Source organism: Amblyomma maculatum, chromosome 10 (genome assembly GCF_055883805.1).
Source record: "Amblyomma maculatum isolate TAMU_Amacu chromosome 10, ASM5588380v1, whole genome shotgun sequence".
In the NCBI taxonomy this organism is placed as follows: Eukaryota; Metazoa; Arthropoda; class Arachnida; order Ixodida; family Ixodidae; genus Amblyomma; species Amblyomma maculatum.
This window is the reverse complement of record NC_139353.1, coordinates 145,990,838-146,008,532: the sequence shown is the minus strand read 5'-3', so window position 1 is coordinate 146,008,532 and position 17,695 is coordinate 145,990,838. Positions and strand designations below refer to the sequence as shown.

The window sequence follows — 17,695 nt, the reverse complement described above, 5'->3', positions numbered from 1 at the left end:
GACTGCATCCGCTGTCCGGAGGGATCGGGATGTTGCTGCTAACCAGGGTCGTCCGACTCTGTTTCTCTTGAGCCAGTCAGCCTGAAGAAGTCCTTGGAAAGTCCGGGTTTCCAAGGCACTCTGCAACTTGTCTTCAGGAGAGTTTGCTGACAACCCACAACGTCACAACCACGTTAAAAACTCAACCGCTCAGCCAGCAAGCACGGCACAAACTTCACCAAGTTTTGCCAGACTATTTCCCTCCTATGCCAACATCTACATTAAAGGGCAGCTTAGCAGCACTTGGAACGCGTCCACAAATTTGAAAATCGCATTTTCAAAACAGCATTCTCGAACAAAAATAATACAATGCAATATGTTCAAAATCCTATGCCAGGAAGAAAACACAAACTAGTGAATAAAGGCTTCTTTTCACGTTAGGGGCTTCGACTTAAGCCATCGGCGTTACCGTTGAGATGACCCTTTTCACTAAAACTTCGGTTGTCCGTTTCACGGAGCAACCTTACCTTCCTGTTTCTGTGCAAAGAAACACATGAGCTTCAGTCGCTCACTTTTCTAAATAACCTATCCCTGTCCTTACGGGTTGCACACCAGTCATGCATTTTCTTTGCACGGGCGCATTTGTGCCTTCGCGATAGTCGCTTTCTTTTTCGCGACGGCCTCAACTTGCTCCATTCTTTCTCGCGTCTGCCTTTCCGTTTTTTTCTACGGCAGCAGTGGAACACATGCGTTTTGCTTTCTTTTCGCAATCGTTTGAGTGTCCTCTCCTTACGATGGCAGCATTCTTTATCGCGCCTGCCCTTTCGCGTTTTTCGTCGGCAGCACGGGAATACTAGCCTTCTGCTTTCTTTCTGCAATCGTTTGCTCTCCTTACGATGGCAGCATTCTTTCTCGCGCCTGCCTTTCCGCGTTTTTCGGTGGCAGCACTTGAATACTCTAGTTCCACTTTCTTTCGGCGCGAGCTCTGGCAAGCTAGCGGTAACCGGAGCTAGTAGGACACCGGTGTCGTCGAAGCGGTCAAAGTGCGGTGCAGCGTCTGCATCGCGGCCAGCAGCGCATGACTCACTTTCCGTCAAGTCCGAACGACAACTGCTCACGCCAGCCCTCAAGCTAGGCATTTCCTCTGGCGGCGCCGCGGCTGCATCGCTTGACTCACTTTCATTCAAATCCGAACAACCGCTCATGCCAGCCCTCAAGCTAGGCATTTCCTCTGGCGGCTCGCCACTCACGTTACACGGGTCCTCCGATGAGCCGCATTGCTCAGCGCTAACCGGCGCACGATCAAGCTCATTCGACAGTTCGGGCGCTTCGGATAGCGTGAGGGTCATGTGTGCTACGTCCGCGTTCGCACTGGGGTTGCTTTCGCGAATACAACCTAGCGTGGTATCAGGGCACGAACGATTCTGACTCTGCTCTGGTCGCTCGCTGTCGCCTTCGCCAGTCTCGCTCTCTACAGCGGACGCGCACTCCTCGTCGGTCTGCCCTGGCTGATCACAACTGGCGGGCTGCGCAGTTTCCCTGATCGGCACTTCGTTTTTCTGCGTGCCCTGCTCTACGACGAAGCTGATTTTGGAAACCGAAATTCTGTCACTTCCTAGCTGGTTTCCTTCTCCGCCACGCTCTACACAAGCTTCTGCATTGAGAGGCGGTTCAGTTATTACCAGTTCCCCACTCTCATGTGATGGAACTGTATCTCCTACAGCTACTTGGGTCGGCATGCAGTTCACCTCGCTTAACGGCGTCACTTCAGATTTCTCGCCGATTAAGCCTGTGCTAACCGTCTCAGCAAGTGGCTCGACCAAGGTAACACGATGCTCTTCTGTTCGAGGATCGGTCGGCTCACTACTGCGGTCACGTTGCTCAGCCGTTTCCCCAAGCTGTAGTTTACTCTCTGGTACCTTTGACTGTTCAGGCTCACTTGTGTCTACGGCGTACGTGGTCTTAATCTCAGTGTGCTGTTCCTCACACTCCGGTGCAAGTTCGATTTGCTCCGAAACTTCCGCACTGTGTAGCCATTCCTTTACAGCGGCTTTCAACTGATAGGCCAAATCAAAGTATGCCTTGTCACAATGTTTCTTGCTCCCATACCTCTTCCGAAGATCATGAGGCGTTATCTGATATCGTATCAGCAATGACTCTTTTAGTTCATAATTTTTCAAACGGTCGCCAACCAATCGTTTGATTTCTTCCGACGCTTCAGCGGAAAGAAGAGCTACCAACTTCAGCGCCCCACTATCTCGCTCGAAACGTTTACTTCTGCAGACATTCTCGAAGTCTGCCAAATACTCGGCCACATCCTCGGCGATGAGGAACGGTGGCGTACCGTCTCGCGGTATCGAACCGTTACGCTGAATGGCACTGAAAGCGTTAAACTTTTCCACGCTCATTCGATGTGCTGAAATCTGTAGCTGCATCAGTTTCCTTACGCGGGCGTCCTCTTTCTCGTGACGTTCCCTACGTTCACGCATCTCTTTCTCGTGACGTTCTCTACGTTCACGAATCTCTTTCTCGTGACGTTCACGTTCCTCTTTCTCATGAAGTTCACGTTCCTCTTTCTCATGACGTTCGTCAATGATCTCAAGGCATTCCGAAAGCTCGTCATCTTCAGGTTCCAACGCAAGAATAGCCTTTAACACTTCTGGTTTTCCGAGTTTGTCTGACAAATCCAGACCCAACTCTTCCGCAAGCTCCAGCAATTTCGGTTTGCGCAACGACTTCAAATCCAAATTCATGGCTGTTTCGAATGCTGCCTTCCCTACTACCCACTATTGCCTTGCTGCACTTAACCCAGCAACAACGACAACACAATTACCAGCTCTGTTCTCTACTTAACAAAAGCCTGGCAAAACTCAGTAGAAGGAAGTCCCGCACTCACCAAACCTCGCAGCCAAGAATCCAACGCAGTCGTTCCGCTGCAGGCAACCAGTCATCACACAGGGCTCGTTGCACTGCTCCCGACTTTCCGCTTAGCTGCTTGTTTCACGGGTCACGCCTCGGACATCTCCGCTCTTCCCACCAGATGTTGCACCTCGGTCAGGCCTGGCTCGATTCACCGACCACGGTCACTGCTTGGTCGTCCTCGTCTCTCCGCTGTTCACCAGTTGTTGGACGACGGTATCGTCTGCCTCGTCCCTCCAATCACGGTTACGGCTTGGTCGTCCCACCGATGCCTACCAGTTGTTACATTTGGGTATCGCGAGTGCCGGGGTAGCGTACCGCTGCCACCAGTTGTTAGGTTCGGCGCGCGGCCCCTTGGTAGCGTTGGCCTGGCGGCTCCGTGGACGGCGGACGGCATCAAAGGTGCCAGCAAAGACGAGGCGTTTTCTAACGAAACAACCTTTACTACAACATCGGGAAGATACGGGCAGAGAAGCTGACCCGGAGAGAATACAGACACTCTCACACAGCTGGTGTCTAGCGTCGTCTCAACGGCGCGTCAAAGTAGTCTCTGTCCCAGCGGAGTCGGCCGCTGCTTTTTATAGGTTTTCCCGTTCACAGGGAAAGGGTAAACCCTCACAGGAAAGGGAGAGCCAAACATGTTGGTTCACGACGAATGACTCAATCGCAGGTGTTCCGACCTCATCTCCTCCACCTCCTGCAGACAGGAGAGGGCGACGCACTTTCCCTCGAGCTCCAGGCTTGGCCAGCTTTTGCACACACACGCACGCACACACATTTGGCGCGTGGCAGGAACACGCTGAGACTTGTCGGCGGGAGGAAGCGTTGCGCGGCCGATGAACGGCGTCGAAATGGCCGATCCGCTCGCGGTTCTGCCTGTTGCTATGCGGTGGCCGCGTCAGCTGTCCCACTTCTAGGTGGAGAAACGTAACACCGCTTACAGATTTTGCAGCGCAGCTCTTCAACGCCTGTTCTGTGGCTGATCCGTTTTGCTGTCGGTGGGTTGCCGCTTTAACCGAGCGAGAGAGAGAGTCATGACTGAGGCACAAGTGGAAGAGAATTTTTTCAAGAGAAAGAACCACGAGCATTGCAACGATCCCTCGTGATTCTTTCGAGAAATTCTCTGTGGCTCCTCAAATAACTAAAGTAGATTTGGTAATTGCACATGTAAGCACACAATGATATCTCAAATTGCTTGCCTCAGTATATCGCAAAAGCGTTTAAAAGTGTGCGCAAATTTCTGGTTAAAGGCCGGAATACATGGAGCGTTTTTGCCGCGTCAAACCGGCGTTTTACGCCCGACGGCGCGTACTCGACGCCCCGCGTCAGAAAAAACGCGCGCCGCCACCATCTGGCCCTGCCAGATATTTGACACGCGGGCGGCGCGGCGTCCTCTCGAACCGGAAACTACTGTCGCGGAAAGCTGGCATTTCCGGTTTGAGAGGCCGCTGTCAATATGGCCGCCATGGCTGACAAGGTATGGGGTATGTATAGTTTGGTCGCAGAAATGTGATTATCGTAAAAATAAACGCTTAATCAAGCACGGAATGTCGCTTTTCTGTGAGTATACGACCTACTCTCGGATCGTTGTGTGTTTGTTTGCTACCTGGAGTGAAATTTGTAAAAATAAAAAAAAAACCGTGCCGCTGGTATCCGAGCGGGCATTCCGAAGTATCTTCGTTTATTCGAGCGAGCCAAATCCTTGCGCACCTATGTACGCTTTCTACATTTAGCACAGTAGCATTAGAATGAGCACTTTCGGGATTGTACCACAAGGAACAGCATCGCTTCTCTCACGTACCTCGCTCTGCGGTTATTTCCGCTCGCTGATGCATTTGCTTTCCCATCGAGGGATCCGCGGCGGCGCTCGCGCCGCTTCGTCGTTCTATGTATCTCGAGCTGGGCGTCGCGTCGGCGCGGCAGTTTTCGACGCGCGAAAATCGGAAAAAAAAAAACGCCGCATGTATTCCGGCCTTTAAGTACTAGCGTAACCACCCAAATGTTTTTACGCCGAGAACGTCATCATGGCTGATAGCCATATTTTTGAAATGCCGTACTTCACGTGAAACACTTGTGCAAAGAGTGAAAGCTTGAAGATGAGTACAAAGGGATGATTTTGGAAAAGCGAATAAAACCTGTAGTGGTCCCATGCACACACCGTGCCGCTCATAACTTGGAGAAGGTAGCCACTAAATTCAAGCTTCCTGTAGTATTTTCCTGTGGAACTGTCCGTAGGATATCCACCTCCCTCGGACCTAATTCAGCTCCTAACTTCCGAGCAGTGGGAAGCCGTGCTGCTCAGCTCCGACCCGGAGATCCATCTCCGGGCAGTGGAGCGGGCCAACGAGGTCGCGGTTAGCCACGGGCTGACGGCCATCTAGCGCGACCAAGAACTCACCTTGAACCACTTTCTGCCGGTGAATAAATGTTTCCAATCCAATCCAATCCGCTCCATGCAAGCTTGGCAGCTTGTGTCAAGAAAACGTCAAAGGAGAAGAAAGAATTCTTTGGGGGGTGCAACAATAAGCATAGAAAGCGTTATGTCGCATGTACAGCTTGCAGGAAGGTATATATGCCGTTGATTAATACATCGGCCAAACTGGCCGATGTATTAATCAACGGCTTCGCGAGCACCGGCTCCAACCTTTCCTAACATTGTAGACAATGCTGTGAAGGTGCTTGTAGAGCACTCTTATATGACACAACTGTCTTGAAATGATACGATCGCTCGACAGCTTATTGAATCCTATCACAATGAAAGAACTGAACTGGCTGCATGAGTTCGGTCACACTGATGCTGCACAAGAATGAATACTCCTTTCTTGATAGATTTGGAAGATTACAGCACGTGTCAAGATAACCACCCGTCAACTGCAACGTATAATATTCTGTGTGTTTGCATAAAAATAAAGTATTGTTGAAAGTGTAGCGCCGTTCTGTGCTTCTTCTCTGTGTGTCGTCATTCAGCGTTGCAAATATTTTTTAATTATTTACATGCTCACTTAACTATCTCATAACGAACGACCTATTCAGATGGCTTGAAGGTTTTGTTCCCCTCGCATGATAAGCATATGTTTTACACTGCACAAGCAAGGCTGTGGCTCAGTGAAGGATGCGAGTTCACCGAAGAACGGTGAAAATCCGAACCAGAGCCCAACAATTAAGACTTCAACCACGAGGTGGGAATGGCGATTGAGTTTATTTGGTAGGAAATGATGTGACAGTCATCATAATCAGCCGGACTATACCCACTGCAGGGCGAAGGCCTCTCCCATATTTCTCCACTTAACCCGGTTGTGTGCTAGCTGCATCCACTTGACCTCTGCGAACTTCTTAACCTCATCCGCCCACCTAACTTTCTGCCACCCCCTGCTACGCTAGTAGTGGCTAGCAATTCCAGCTGCCTTCAACAGGACGGCCCCTTCCAGGTGTTGCGGATCTTTTCCCAGAATTTACAGTAGGCGGCTCGATACGCGTAACCAACCTCTTCTTGCACATCAAGAGTCAGGTACTCGCGTCTATTGGCTTTGCGCCGAGGCCAGAGGGGAAGGGCAGACGATCCGTCTGTTTCCAGATTAGGGTCCCTGCAGGTGACAAAAAAAATCGTCATGACCGCTGTGTGCAGCTGCACCTAAACGCTTTCGTTGACAAGTTCCATGTTTAGTTCCCTTGTTCATAATATGCTTATTTCTTAATATTCCGAATATTAACATGTTAGCGTGAAAGGCCCCTTTCTGCGGAGAATCCGAGTCGGCATTGGTGTCAGCATTGTGAACGAAAAAATTAAGGGCATGCCTTTGACAGCTTGTAGTTGCCAGGCTGTATGGTCAGCGCAGTGCAAATTAAAAAACACTGCACTGCATTCTGTACGAGGAAAGCGCCATCGTTGCAAAAGTGTAACAGAGAACAGGACAAGGTGGGTGAGTGTATATGGAGGTACAATTTGTTTCACGGTTACCTTGAAGCATTTACTGGTTGTTCAATAAGAAGATTTGTCTTTCAAGCTTTACTTTATGGTGGGGAGCTTAAAAGATAAGCATTAGAATTGCATTCGAAGCCTTAAAGCAGAAAAAAAGAGAGTCATTTGGGGGCATTTCTCAAATTCATTATTTGGTCCAGAGGATGTGCTACGCCACGAATCCCGTGGCAGGAAAGCCCAGTGATGGGTTTTCCATCAATTGGCTGTTGTGCTTGGTTGTGCACAGATATGTGTCGGGAAGCTGCACGCATCAGGTTGAAAAGAATCAAGAATCAAGAGCGCGTAGGCCTACACTAGTAAACAAATTACTCTAATTAAGCACTCGACCAAGGAATTGTGTCTCTCAAGATAAATCGTGGGAGGCTACACAAGAGTTCAGCGTATGTGGCCAAAAGCAGCGATGGAGAATAATGTGACCAACTGGAATTCACTTTTATACGATAGTAATGCAATTGAATGTGCTCTAATATTTTCAAGCTCCATGATGCCTCCACTCACGTGTTCGGCTTTCACGGTTTTGATTCCTGTTCTGTTGATCTGTGTCTTCTTATACCTATCCCACTGCTCAGGTGAAGTTTCGCTGAAGCGAATCTTTACTGTTTACGTAGCACAGCTGTTTAAACATGTCCTTCGAAGTATAACATGGATAAAATTGAGCTTGCTGTAAAGAACGGGGGAAGCCTTAAAGCGGTAAAGAAGAAATTGGGCATAGGCAAAAATCAGATCTATGCGATAAGGAACAAGGCGGGCAACGTCATCACTAATATGGAAAAGATAGTCAAAGTAGCCGAGGAGTTCTATACAGATTTCTACAGTAGCCAAAGTAGTCAGGACCGTAATGAGATTGGCGGTAGGGAAAAACAGTTAGACGTTCCACCAGTGACGAAGGACGAGGTCAAGAAAGCACTAGAAACTATGAAAAGGGGGAAATCAGCTGGAGAGGATCAGATAACTACAGATTTGCTGAAGGACGGGGGGGATACCGTGCTAGAAAAACTGGTCAATTGTATACGCAGTGTCTGGTGTCATCGACGGTACCGGAACCATGGAAGAATGCAAACATTATCCTCATTCACAAGAAAGGGGACTCTAAGGACCTTAAAAATTACACACCAATCAGCTTACTGTCTGTTACGTATAAGGCATTTACTAAGGTAATAGCTAATAGAATCAGGACAACCTTAGACTGCAATCAAGCAAAGAATCAAGCAAGGTTTCGGAAACGGTACTCTACTATCGATCATATCCATACCATCAATCAGGTGATTGAAAAATGCTCGGAATATAACCAGCCCTTATACATAGCATTCATTGATTACGAAAAAGGATTTGACTCAGTTGAAACCTCGGCGGTGATGCAGGCATTGCGAAATCAGGGGGTAGACGAGCCGTACGTGAAAGTGCTGGAAGATATATATAGTGGCTGCACAGCAACCATAGTTCTGCATAAAGAAAGCAACAAAATTCCCATAAAAAAAGGTGTTAGGCAAGGAGACACAATCTCTCCAGTACTATTCACAGCTTGTTTAGAGGAAGTATTCAGAGACTTGGAATGGGAGCAGTTAGGGATAAGGGTAGATGGAGAATACCTCAGTAATCTGCTATTTGCTGATGACATTGCCTTGCTAACCCCTTCATGGATCACTGCCTTGTCGTGACGGAGGGGCTTGCGAAACTCGATGAGGTCGTGAGCTCTGCTGTGTAGGGCCACCCAAGATAGACAGGTCACGGCAGAGAGTTCTGACAAAATGTGATTCACTGGAGAAGGTAATGGCAACCCACTCCAGTATTTCCTGCAAAGAAGACCCTATGGCCAGTCACAATACCATTAATGATATGGCGCCGGACGATGAGCCCCCCAGGTTGGAAGGCGTCCCACATGTTACTGGGAATGAACAAAGGGCGATTCCTAGTAGCTCCAGGACGCATGAAGCGGCTGGGCTAAAGCCAAAAGGACGCTCAGTTGCGGATGTGTCGGGAAGCGACCGGAAAGTCCGATGTTGCAAGGAGATATATCACATAGCAACATGTAATGTAAGATCTATGACGCAAGGTAAACTGGATGTCGTCAAGCGAGAAATGGACAGATTGAACATTGATATCTTGGGTATCAGCGAGCTCAAGTGGACCGGAATGGGAGAATTTAACTCCGGCGACCATTACGTCTTTTTTTGTGGGCACGAATCCAAGAGAAGGAATGGGGTCGCTCTCATAGTAAACAGAAGAATGGGCAAAGCAGTGCTAGGGTACGACCCCAAAAACGACCGAATGATTTCACTTCGGATCCAAGGTCAGCCTTTCAACATAACAGTTATCCAAGTCTATGCACCGACCACTGCTGCTGAAGAAGCTGACGTTGAGAGATTTTATGCGGACCTAAATTGCCTTTTAGACCGCACCCCATCATCAGACGTCGTTTTTCTCATAGGAGACTGGAATGCTAAGGTCGGGAGTGAAGAAATATCAGGAATTATAGGCAAGTTCGGTCTTGGCGAGCCAAATGAAGCTGGGCAGAGGCTAGTAGAGTTTTGTCAAGAAAACAACCTGACCATAGCGAATACTCATTTTCAACAGTCCAAGAGGCGCCTGTACACATGGACTTCACCGGACGGTCTGTACAGGAATCAGATCGATTATATTCTTTGCCGGCAGAGATGGAGAAGCGCTATACAAGCAGTAAAAACAAGGCCTGGGGCCGATTGTGGCACCGATCATCAGCTTCTTGTTGCCAAAATTAAGCTTCGATTGAGGAAAACGCAGAAAACCAGAAGGACTTTCAGGTATGATCTGGATCTAATTCCATTAGAATATGCTGTGAAAGTGAGGAATCGATTTCAAGAATTAGATCTGGAAGACAGAGAGCCCGAAGAGATGTGGACTGATGTTCGTGATAAAATACAAGAAGTTGCTACTAAGGTAGTTCCAAAGCAAAAGAAATGCAAGAAAGCAAACTGGTTATCTGAAGAGGCTTTGCAAATAGCTGAGGAAAGGAGGATGGCAAAAGTTATGGGGGAAAGAGAAAGATACAAGGTTCTCAATGCGGATTTTCAGAAAATAGCAAGGAGAGATAACAATGCCTTCCTGAACATACAGTGCCAAGCAGTTGAGGACAACAGCCAATTAAGGAACACTGGAGCTCTGTATAAGACAATCAAAGATATCAAAGGAAGCTTCTGTGCTAAGCTGGGCGTGATAAAGGACAAACAAGGCAAGGACCTCACTGAAGCCCCTGAGATAAAGAAGAGGTGGCAGGAATACACAGAAGAACTGTAAAAGAAGGACTCGAATGTGCAAACCCAACATAAGATGGTTGTGATTACTGATCTCGAGCCGGAAATCCTGAAGAGTGAAGTTGAATGGGCCTTAGCCAGCCTTGCTAAGAACAAAGCTAGCGGAATTGATGGCATTCCAGCTGAGTTGCTTCAAAACCTCAACCATGACGCTGTTAACATTCTGCATACATTATGTCAGAAGATTTGGACAACCCTGCAGTGGCCACAGGATTGGAGGAGGTCAGGTTATATCCCCATTCCAAAGAAAGGCAGTGCCAAAGATTGTTCCAACTACCGCACGATCGCGCTTATTTCGCATGCTAGTAAGGTGATGGTGAAAATCCTCCAAGGTAGGCTGCAGCAGTATGTGGATCGGGAGCTTCCGGACGTGCAAGCTTGGTTTCGCAAGGGCAGAGGAACTAGAGACCAAATTGCTAACCTTCGCTGGATCATGGAAAAAGCAAGAGGGTTCCAGAAACCCATCTACTTCAGCTTTATTGATTATGCGAAAGCGTTTGACTGCGTAGATCACAGAAGATTGTGGCAAGCTGTCCAAGATATGGGAGTTCCAATCCACATCATCTGTCTCCTCAGGAACCTGTATGAAGTGCAAGAGGCCACAGTCAGAACTGGGCATTGTCTTACTGATTGGTTTCCGATCAAGAAAGGAGTGAGGCAAGGCTGCATACTGTCGCCCTGCCCTATTTAACCTATATTCAGAGTGCATCATGAGGAAGGCCGGTGTGGACGAGTCTTCAGCTGGAGTGAAGATTGCTGGAAAACGTATCAACAGCCTTAGATATGCGGATGATACCACTCTAATGGCAGAAAGTGAAGTGGAACTCAAGAGACTTCTGATCCGCGTACAAGAAGAGAGTGAGAAGATTGGGCTTAAACTGAACATTAAAAACACAAAGATCATGGCGTCTTGCCCTGTCAAGTCCTGGAGCATCAATGGACAAGAAGTGGAAGCTGTGACAGATTTTCTGTTCTTGGGCTCCAAGATTACCTCGGAAGGAGACTGCAGCCATGAAATTAGGAGACGCCTGCTTCTGGGAAAGAGAGCAATGGTTAGCCTTGACCGCCTAGTAAAGAGCAGAGACATTAGTCTCCCAACCAAGATCCGTATAACTCGTGCTATGGTCTTTCCAGTTGTGATGTATGGATGCGAGAGTTGGACTGTGAAAAAGGCTGACCGCCGAAGAATTGACGCGTTTGAATTGTGGTGCTGGCGAAGACTCTTGAGAGTTCCTTGGACTGCCAGAAGATCAAATCAGTCGATACTGTCTACCATAAACCCTGACTGCTCATTGGAGGGTCAAATTGTAAAGTTAAAGCTCAGCTACTTTGGTCATCTGGTGAGAAGAGAGGAGTCGCTGGAGAAAGATTTGATGTTGGGAAAGGTTGAGGGTCGCCGGAGAAGGGGTAGGCAGCGAACGCGTTGGTTAGATGGCATCCTCGAAGCACTGCAGATGAAGTTATGTGATGTTAGGAAGATAGTGAGAGACCGGAAAGCGTGGCGTGACATGGTCCATAGGGTCACGAAGAGTCGGACACGACTGAACGACTAAACTGAACTGAACTTACCTTGCTAAGCAACTCGGGGGATGAACTGCAAATAATTATTGATGACCTAGACTGGAAAAGTAGAAAGGTAGGCTTGAAAATCAATATGCAGAAGACTAAGGTAATGTTCAACAGCCTCGGGAAGGAACAGCAGTTTACATTAGGTAGCGAAATACTGGAAGTAGTAGGCGAATATGTCTACTTAGGACAGGTAGTAACCGCTGATCCGGACCACGAAAAGGAAATAACAAGAAGAATACGATTGGGATGGAGCGCATTTGGCAAGCACTCGCAGATTATGACTAGCAGCTTACCGGAATCGCTCAAGAGGAAAGTATACAACAGTTGCATCTTGCCTGTACTTACCTATGGGGCTGAAACATGGAGGTTAACCAAGAGAGTTCTACTTAAGTTGAGGACAACCCAGAAGGCTATGGAACGAAAAATGGTAGGGATAACATTAGGAGATAGGAAGCGTGCACAGTGGGTCAGAGAAATAACTCAGGTTACCGACATTCTAGTGGAAATTAAGAAGAAGAAATGGGCTTGGGAAGGACATGTAGTGCGAAGAGAGGATAACCGATGGTCGCTGAGGGTAACAAACTGGATTCCAAGGGAAGGAAAGCGTAGCAGGGGGCGGCAGTAAGTTAGGTGGGCGGATGAGATTAAGACGTTCGCAGGGGTCAAGTGGATGCAGCTAGCACAGAACCAGGTTAAGTGGAGAAATATGGGAGAGGCCTTCGCCCTGCAGTGGGCATAATCAGGCTGATGATGATGATGATGATGATGATCTGATTCCACTGTGCATCGAAAAGGCGCTGCTGTGCTGCCTCTCTCCCTGTACAGAATACTCTTACACCACCTTGACGTGGGGCGCTGGGCTCTACCGAAAGTATTTAATACCTTAAACATTATTTCAAAGTTTCTTGTGGTCACCTGGTTGCTTTTTTCGCTAGTTTTGATTTAAAATCTCGCTCATATTGTATTCTTCCACTGCGGCCTGTGAAAATTTAGTCGGCTTCGTGGTCACACCATGCAGATAACTCTGGTCCACAAAGACTTGCTTCTTTCCGAGGGCAGTATCGCTTGTAAGACGGGAGAAACTGTCACTTATCACTGCGTTTACTCTTATCGAGGAAAAAGATGTGCGCAGTGCGCTCTCATAAAGGGGTGCGAAATCCGGTCTCTGCGAAATGAAACCACACTTCATACGTACCCAGCTCTGGCGAAATTAGCCCAGTAGCGCATGACCTGAGCGCTTAGAGTCTTGTCTTCATGATCGTTCTGAGCAGTCTTGTTGAAGGGATCACCGAAAACGTAGAAGACATCTTCGTCGTGCTTTACACCCATCCACTGTGGCCATGGACTCGAAGGGTATCTACGCGTGAGTAAGTACTCGTATACGGGCACACCGGCTTGCGCAAAGTAATCCGCGCAGCGTACTGTAGGGCAGGTCATATGGTAATCACCGACAATCGAGTCCAAAGCCGCCAGCTTGTCTTTGGATGCAGAATGTGTCGCGCCACCAGTGTACACCTCCAGTACTTTGTCTATCGGTGGCACACCGTGTTTGCGATTTAATGCTTCTACAGCAGCGGTGAAGTTCTCGTCGGAAACATATGGCATATCTTCGTTTTCAGGGAATGAAAAGAAGTTCTTAATGAAGGAAGTGCCTTCATTTTTGTTGGAACCGATCAAAACACTAACGTTTCCTCGGAACACATCGCTACTGACCAGCGCTTTCGGCTTTTCTGTAAGAAAGATACCGTCCGCTACTGGAACAAATGGAAAGTCTACAACTCCGCCGCAATTTGTTTCATTGTTTATAATATCAGTTGGCTCTCTGCTGAGTAGGCACTCAAGAGTATCTTCGACTAAGGCTCGTGGACATCCCAACCTGCGAACCAACCTTTTAGCAGCATTCCTTACTGTGTAATTTGTTTGGAAGCCCCAGGGCGCTATAGCGCATCCACTTTCGAGGATGCCCCTGACAAAGAGCTTTCTAGACAGCGATGATAAGAGGTGGGCTCCGATGCTGGCTGCCCCAGCGCTCTGACCGAACAGTGTCACTTGGTTAGGATCTCCTCCGAAGGCTGCGATGTTGTCGCGAATCCATTCAAGAGCGAGGTACTGGTCGTACAGACCGGCATTACCGGGCAACAGTTTGTTACCAAATGACAAGAATCCAAGAGATCTGAGGCGGTAGTTCATTGAAACGACGACCACGTGTTCTTTCGCCACCAAGGTTCGTGCGTCGAACATCTCCTCTGTCGATGCGCCATAAGTAAACCCACCACCGTGAATCCAGACGAGGACGGCCGCAGGTTCCAGTGTTGGTGGTAAAGGTATCCACACATTGAGCTTGAGGCAGTCTTCGCTCATTTCGGTGTTGTCGTACAGGGTGCCACTAAGGTTGTCTGATGCTTTGTCATCCTTTGGAAGCATGACTGCGGCATGACTGTGGCGTCGAATATGCCTGTCCAAGGCATGTTAGGCTTCAAATGACGGAAACGCAGCTTTCCGACTGGAGGTTCAGCGTACGGGATGCCATAAAAGACGCGGACTGGTTTTCCCACTGCAGAGTTCATAACAAATCCATTGACCACACCTTTCGCGGTTTTTACAATTGTGTCTGGTTGCTCTCCCGAAAATTTCTGCCCGCTCGAAAGTCGGTCTTCTCGAGGAAGTACAAAGTGGCATCGAACTTTGATACTGCTGGACGCTAGGAGCACGATAACGAAGCGATGTAGAAGTATTGAGTACTTGCGTAGCATTGTAGGCTCCTGCAAAAATAATAACCCAGTGTCAGCCATCCTTTCGCGGTGTTAAAATCAGACCATATCGGTAACGTTTTGGAGGAGACGAATGGTCGTAGATGGCCTTATGCTGCGTGACGGCAGGGCGCATTGGTCCAAATTAATTATTCCAGCCTCAGCTACAGTGTCGTCATGAGTCGATTGGGAACCCTAAATCTTTTTTTTTTCAACTTATTAGGTTGTATTGGCGAATAATACTTCGTCCAGGCTGTGTATAATTTTGAATGTAGCACGTAGAAAATATTTTTAATAGGATGCCGTAAAAGTACGCTTGACATGCGCGGCTCGTGCGGGCTCGATAGTGCGAAAGCAATCTGTACTGCCGTCTGTCTCAAACGAAATAATTGTAGCTTTACTAGGACAAAAAAAAAAAACGCGATCCTTAAAGTAAAGTGCGGTCACTTCTTACCACAACCACTAGTGGTTGATTTTTATTTTTCACGGAATTTCCCATTCCAATATTTATTTATTATAGACCAACACCGTGTTTACAAACAAAGAGGGCGCTCGCGGTGCCGCAGCCGACTGGGAGTGAAAAATATTGTTAGCGTCCTTAGGAATACATGGAGTCGAAATATTCCAAAGCAGTTTTCTCATTTCACGGGGCACCTGTGATGACGGTATTCAGTACAAAGCAACTATAAACATCCTAGAACAGATCGTCAAAATATGAAATCTCATTACCGAGGCGAAGTAGTTTTAAAATACCGCGAAATATGTTGAGGTGCGAGTTGGGAGGGCGACCCGTAGAAGTACATCTAAACACAACTTACCGGAACATTTTGCTCATTTCACAGAGCATTAGAAGTGGTGGCCGGTAGGTAAACGTTGACCAGCGCTTTGAAGAAGTGTATGATAAAGTATGGTGCGTCATTACGAAGGCAGTCTACTTTTAAAACTCCCCGAATAACCTGTGTTATGAATCAAGACACCGCCAAAGGCAAGCTGCAGTTTTTCTTACAGTCTGATATGCAGCCGCATAAGATAAATAAGCTTGATAATACTGTCGCTCTAGTGGTACGTGCTAGACAGAATTACATTTAAAAAGCAGTTGTCAAACGCCATACGACAATATGAACCGTACGAGATTCGCGCATTGTAGCAGACTACAGCGTAGCTGGCGATACCCACCACGGCCGCCTCCAGCTCCGGAGCGGCTGCTAGCGACAGCTGGTGGTGCATGGTCGTGCGGTCAGTTTATCGTGCTGAGAGCGGTCCCGCAAGTCGTCAGACGTGCATTACTTGCAAGAGAATGTAGTGTGTCATACTACATGACGATGGGGAATCGTACAAGACGTTCGCCAAAAAATGAGAAGGGTTCAACGCTGCTGAAGCGAGCAAAATGTTGCGGTAAGTTGTGTTTACATGTATTTCTATGGGTCGCCCTCTCAACTCTCACCCCGATACGTTTCGCGGTGTTTTAAAAATACTTCGTCTCGGTAATGAGATTTCACAGTTCCACGATCTATTCCAGGGTGCTCATGGTTGCCCTGTACCGAATAACGACATCACAGATGACCCGTGAAATTAGAATACTGCTTTGGAATATTTTGCTTCCATGTATTCCTATGGGTGCTAAGCCTATTTTTCACCCCCAGTCGAACCACGCTAGTGATAGAAGCGCCACCGCATCGTGCTTACGTCACAGATCGGTGTTTGTCTATAGTTTAACAGGCAATTCTTTGGAATTACGCGGCGATTTCTTTGAGTTAACGTGATGAAACTATATTTTAAATAGGTAGCAAACTCTAAGCTGAAACCGATACACTTTCTTGGGGGGGAGAATCTCCTTTGTACGACGTCAATGGTGACGCATCTCTTCGAAATAAAATCTCGGCCTTGCTCTGTCGGTTCCAAATCGGCGGGAGGGGAGCAGGTTCGAAGACCGACCTCATATGCATGGCTCATCCGCACTGTCCTCTCAGAGCGGAAGTGACGTTTCCGATAACAAAGAATGAGTACCGGGCTATTCTCCGAACAAGTCGTACAGCAAGGTGGACATCGTCCGTGACGGGGCTTGGTGATTAGACGAATAATGAACAAAAAGACGTACTTCACATCTTTCATTTCTGAATTTAGTGGCAGGGATAGTATCATACTGTGCAAGTAAATGCCGTCGACATCCAAGCTGATTTCTTTTAAAATTTTCTTAATCGGCAATATGGCCTAATATTAAAAAAAAACGTCCAAATGACAAATTCAAAGATCGACGCATTACACATTTAAAAAATGGCCTTGCGGCGCCTTGTAATGTCGCCAAATTTATCTCCACTTCTACAATCTACATCATCACATAAAATTAGTGCCTCTGCGTACCGCACAAAATAAATTCCTAATCGCTTTTTAGACACATTTTTGCAGCCCCGTGTTAAATCATTCTCAAGCGGTCTTCTATCCTGTTGGCGGTTGGCAGCATGAGGGGAGAACTCGTTTAACACAATCGATTAGGATAAGCATACGGACGGTGAATGTCGATGCCGACGCCTGTTTTCGCCGTTTTGGCACTCCTAACGCTCCCTGTGTTGCTCCCTGTAATAACTAAGTTACGGAAAAAAAGACACCGCTATAGTTAGGAAAGCAGTAGTACAATCGCCATGTTGTGGAAGAAGTCGAGAGAAGCCCAGTGCGTGGTGGCGTGGCAAAGACACATACGCCTTCCTGTGAATACTTTCTTCGATAAGACTCAGGGGCAGTTCAATGAAACAGGGTTAATTGTGCACAAATTTTGATGTTGTATCCTCCCCTTCGGGAAAAATTATGAAAGTTTGCAGATTTGTTCCTTGAGAGGGTAGAGAAGAACTATTCCTTCGACTTGGTTGCTTTGTTAACACTTTGCGCCGCATGTGCTGCTGCTGTCTTTGAAATTTCCGTTCACTTCCCGTATAAAGTGGACAGCACAATTTACGAAAAGTAATGAGCGGTTCGTAAAGTAGTATAGTGTCACTTACTGATTGACTTCAAAGGCTTTAGGTGGGTGCGGCACCTTGAGCAACCGCAAATAATAGCAGAGCAGACCCTTATAGTAAGTGAGAAACATGGCCTTGACGGAAAGCCAATTGGCCAATAACGTAACTCAAGTTTTTGACCTTCCTTTAAATGCATGAGGTAAATATTTCTGCGCTGAAGTTCAACCAACCTCGTTATTCATTTAAACTAAGAGCCAA

General features: G+C 47.5%; 1 pseudogene; it reads right to left on the bottom strand.

Annotated features, from left to right (window-relative positions):
• Nucleotides 1-6,304: 6,304 nt before the first annotated feature.
• Nucleotides 6,305-14,489, bottom strand: LOC146177660 (acetylcholinesterase-like; annotated as a pseudogene).
• Between the last annotated feature and the right edge of the window lie 3,206 nt (nt 14,490-17,695).